Source organism: Lipotes vexillifer, unplaced genomic scaffold (assembly GCF_000442215.2).
Source record: "Lipotes vexillifer unplaced genomic scaffold, Lipotes_vexillifer_v1.1 scaffold477, whole genome shotgun sequence".
NCBI classification, from domain to species: domain Eukaryota; kingdom Metazoa; phylum Chordata; class Mammalia; order Artiodactyla; family Lipotidae; genus Lipotes; species Lipotes vexillifer.
In genome coordinates this window covers 2,111,493-2,116,695 of record NW_006770652.1, presented here as the reverse complement: position 1 = coordinate 2,116,695, position 5,203 = coordinate 2,111,493, and the positions used below count along the sequence as shown (strand labels likewise).

The 5,203-nt window shown below is 44.1% G+C and overlaps 1 non-coding gene across 1 annotated transcript; it reads right to left on the bottom strand.

Annotated features, from left to right (window-relative positions):
* Positions 1-4,183: 4,183 nt before the first annotated feature.
* Positions 4,184-4,256, bottom strand: TRNAG-CCC (transfer RNA glycine (anticodon CCC)). Its single transcript has one exon. It is a non-coding gene; the product is annotated as a tRNA-Gly (tRNA).
* Between the last annotated feature and the right edge of the window lie 947 nt (positions 4,257-5,203).

Sequence of the window (5,203 nt, the reverse complement as noted above, 5' to 3'; positions counted from 1 at the left end):
GGGAAAGAGAGGATTTTAATGAGTTTTGTTGTTTATGTACTTGTATCCTCTTTAAAGATGTTGAAATGTGTACATAAACATCGGACGTCCTATCTGAATTATAATTTTTTGAATGTAACGGCCTTCTGGGATTGGCTTCCTTGGGATTCTATCTGTAGGATAGTTATGAGCTTTTATAATGGGCTTTTTCTCTGGGCGTTTCCTACTTCAGACACATTTTGGTACACTGGAGAATTTCCAATGATGAGAGGTTTCTGTGGGTATATGAATATCTGTGAACCGATAGGCTTATTTATCTACAAGGCTATGAAGTATTCTCTGTGTCATCAAGCAGTATATCTGCTGACAATGCTATATCATAAAAATGATTTGTGATATCGTTAGAGATACAAGATGGTGAGTGATGGTGTTGTAGCACAACATCTCAAGAGCTTGAAGGTGAACTGGAAAAAAATAAAATCAAGATATAAGAGATTTATTTGCCAATATTAGTCTAGAGAAGACTTGGCAGGGTGTGTAGAAACAATTAAATATACAAGTCAGCTATCAAGTCGTTAGTCTTTCTTTTGTTCAGAATCTTCCTATTGGGTGGAATCCTAATTGATTACTTGCTGACTTGTATCTCTGAAGTTTTTCTGGGACTTGGACTTTATAGCAGTAATAAAAGATTTTCAAAGGAAAAATCTAAGCATATCTCAAGAATAATTTCCATTTCTAAGCATACATCTCTGATTCTATATAATATAATCAGTTTTCTAACTTCTAAAGTCCTCTCTCAGCCCACTTGTTATAGGAGTCACAGGGTACCACCAACGAGCCTGAATCTACCCCAAAGAAAGACAATGGGTTGCAATAATCCCAAAGGTTTAAATCTTCAGCAAGGCTGTGCAGTCACATTGGGAGATCCTATAGCCTTGACTGCAGACAAGGTCCTGGGGACTCTGGGAAGGATGAGAGGAGCCTTGGAGCACAGACTTTTGACCTCAGGCCGCGTTTGCATTTCCTCCCTGCTGCTCTTCCTCATTTTATATAATCTGCTTTCACCCATTTTTGTGTACCGATAGGCTGTGTTGTCAATCACGATAAGATGCTTTACATGGAGAACAATGATTTCCTATGAGGTCTACATTACCCTCTGGCTGTAACAAAGAATTTGGAAAAAGAGATTCATGGAGATACTTTTCCTTCTGTGTTCTGAGAGCACATTTACACCAATACTTTATGGATACTTTAGTGCTTGAAGTAACCCTGTGAGGTAGGAGTTTATACTAGTTGGGATAATTCAGGATGCTTTAATAAACACCCCCCGCCCCAACTCTCACTAGTTTAACACAATAAAATAAACACTGGTTTATTTCTGTTTTACACAGAGTCCAAAGTGGTTGGTCCTACCTGGCAGTAGGACTTCCACAAGGTCATTCAGAGACTCAGACACCTTCCAGTCTGTGGTTCTGTCATCCCCTGCAGCCCTGGAGTCCTCTGTTAGATCCTCTGATTTGATCCAGAAAAAAGAATGTAGAGTGTCACTTGGAAGGTTTGTACTGGCCAGACCTGAAGGTGGCATCCGTCACTTCTGCTCTTATCCTAACAGCCAGCACATCTGGCCACACTCAACTGGCAAGAGAGGCTGGGAAATACAGTGTGTGGCCAGAAGGCAAGGTAATTGGGTTTGGTGAAAAACTGGCCAGTCTCTGGCGTAGTGTTACTGTCCCCACCTTACTGATGGGTAAACTGAAACATAAAGGGGTTAAGTAATACACCCAAGTCACTTAACACGTGGTAAGCAAGAAAATCTGAACCCAGGAATCTGACCCCAGAACAGCCTTTTAAACCTTTTAAACTACAGGGCTGCCTCCCAGATAATTAATGCATATGGTGTTTCTTGTTACTTCAAGTGAGTAGAACAAGGCTGAGGAAGATAACATGCCTCCTCCTAGTTGACAAAATGCATCAGACACAGGATTAATATTCCTTTATTCCATGGAATTGCAGTCCCACTTAGGATGAGTGCAGGACCCTCTGATTTCAGTGGCTCTTTTCCTGAGCATCTTTGGGGAAGAGGGGTGTGTGTTCCAATCTCAGTGAGTATTTTAAGGTGAGCCAACTCACTTTATCACCTGAGACCCTTGGTTCCAACAGCATGCAACTAAGGAGGCAAATGATTAAAATTAGGGATCATGGAGTAAAGCAGACAGGCAGAAGGACATGGGGTTAAGAGGCAGAGTCTGGAACCAGAGCTCCCAAATCAGAAAAATCCAACCCTGGCAGCTGGCTGTTCCTACCTCATTTAAATAAATGTCAAGTTTTTCCCTTGGTCTCTGTCTCAGAAAGGGGCATGTAATTCCTCAGTAGGCCCTAGTTTGTTCAAGACAATCTTAGCTTATACTGTTGTTCTAGGATTATTGTTAATAGCACCTCCTTTCACTCTCAGAAATGTCCTGACTTAGATGATAAATTATATGATTACCCTACTTATGGCACCTGAAGCATCTTCACCCAAATACTACTTGGTAATAAATCTTTGGGGAGGAGGTCACCCCCTAAATTAATTAAGCTCCATAAGCCTTAATCACAAAGCTTGAAGAAATTTGATTATAATACTGAAGTTTGAATTTAGTTTGATTAGCTTTTTGCTATATTTTTTAAAAATCCGTGAGTCACTTGTATGAGGGCAGCTCTGCCCCAAGCCCTGCCTTCTTTGTAGAGGGACTCGGCCATCTCTTCAGCACAGCCTGAGTCAACAGGCTACCCTCCAAGCCACACTTTTGCTGTTACATGTAGACCCCCTGGTGGACTGTGGACCCTGCCTCTACAGACAAGGAAAGATCCGGTCTCCAGCTACCATACCAACCTCCCTTTGCTCCCTCTCTGCTTGTACCCCACCTGGAATGGCGAGAAGCCTTACCCTTCGACTCCCCTTTTTGGCTGGGGATTATCCCTTTTCTTCTCCACGTGGGATTTGGGAAGACAGAAGGGAGCCTCTAACCTCACTTGTTTGCACCTACTCACGCCTTGTGGAGCCATGTTCTGTGTAAGATCTGTTCACTGAGAGAAACAAGAAGCTATTTCTAGTCTTTAACAGACTTTTATGATCTGGCCTCTGCCTACCTCTTTGGCTTCAGCACCTGTCACTCTTTCTCTGGATTGGCCACACTGCCTGCCTTCTTTTTGTAGACTATGCCAAGCACGATCCTGCCATATGGTCTTTGCTCTTGCAGTTCCTCCTGGCTGGAATGCAGCTCCTTCTGGCTGAAGTGCTGTTCCCGGGATCTGCTTGAATCAGCTTAAACGTCACCTCTTTGAGAGGCCTTCTCTGATGATCCAATCGAACATAACTTTCACAATCACTTTCTCTGTCAGAATCCTGTTTTATTTCCTTCACAATACTTATCACTATCTAAAATCATTTTGCTGATTAAATTGCTAACTTTCTTTCAAACTCCTTGATAATAATAATAAATAATAGTTACTAGACTTGCCTCTGGAGCCAGTCCCCAATAAGGATCCTTTTGCCCGGTGTCACTTGCGCCAATAGAACCAGACGGAGTTCAGTTGAGAAGCAAAGGAAAGCTTTGCTCTTTGATCAAATGGAGAGGTGTGGGTTCAGGCTGTAGAGCACGTGCTCCCGCAAAGACCATCGGTAGGGCTGCTTTGTAGGGTTCTTGTCTGAGGAGGGTGGGGCAGAGTTCTCGAGGGTCCCGTGCGGGCGAGTTGCTCACGGAGCCCCAGATCCAAGCGCTGGGTGCAACGTCTCTGCACACAGACTGCTGCCGCCATCTTGAATGGAGGGGTCATGGGCAGTGCTTCTCCGTGTGTCTCCAAGTTGGGGTGTCTGGAACATCAATTCCGTGCTGGAAACTCTAATCCAACACATTAGGTGTAAGACCTCTAAACTCGGCCCCCTACAGGCAAGCACAAAAGAAGAGGTAAGACCTTATCACCTAGATTGCATCTTATTCCCCCCTCCCCGGGACCCCAGTGGGCTTTGTTGATGACAATATGAGCCTAACCCTCTTCTAAGTACGTTGACTAATTTTTAAAATCTTTACAGTCATCCTATGAGATAGGCACTATTATCATTCCCTTTATTTATTTATTTATTTGGCTGCACTGGGTCTTAGTTGTGGCACGTGGGATCTTCATTGCCACGTGCGGGATCTTAGTGGTGGCATGCGGGATCTAGTTCCCTGACCAGGGATCGAACCTGGGTCCCCTGCATTGGGAGTACAGAGTCATAACCACTGGACCACCAGGGAAGTGTCCCATATCATTCCCGTTTTATTATTTTTTTAAATTTTTAATAAAGAAACCGAGATTAAAAGAAATAAAGTAACTTACCTAATGTTTCAGAAAGGGAGCCAGGATTCAAGCCTAGGCCGTCTGGTTCCAGTGTCTAATCTGAACCACCAGGCGAGGCTGCCTCCCATCAAAGTCATCCCGAGGACAGAGCTTCCATGTCCTGTGTGCCACTGTATCAACTTCTGTGCTATGGTGATTTATAATAAGAGATATATATTTGGTCTTTGTCTGGGTGCTGTTGGCACAGGGCTCCTAAAACCATTGGAATTTCCTAAGTGTTGAGAGCAATAAAAAATGTCTTTTGTTAGTAATGAGTGACTTCTGGAAAGCACCTAAGGATGGGGGCTGGTTGCCAGAGAGTCCGATCATGTGATTAGAGGGTTGGAGCTGTCAGTCCTACACCCCCTGATCTCGAGGGAGAGAAGAAGTGCTGGGGGTTGAGTTCAGTCGCGAATGACCAATGACCTAATCAACCATGACCGTGGAATGAAGCCGCCATGGAACCCCAAAAGGAGAGGGTTCTGAGAGTTTCTGTGTTGGTGGTCATGTGGAGATTTGGGGGAAGGACATGGAAGCTCTGCACCGCTTCCCACATACCTTATTCTATGCATCTCTTCCATTGGGGCTGTTCCAGAGTTAGAGGCTTTTATGATAAAACAGTAATCTAGGAAGTAAGATGTTCCTCTGAGTTCTGTGATCCGCTCTAGCAAATTAATGGAACTTGAGGAGAGGGGTCATTGGGGCCCCCGATCTATAGCTGTTTCAGGGGGAGCGGCAGTTTTGTAGGATTGAACCCTTAACCTGTGGAATCTGACACGACCTTCGGGAAGACAAGTGTCAGAATTGAGTTGAATTGTAGGACACTCAGCTGGTGTCCGAGAACTGCTTGTTGGTGTAGTGTAGG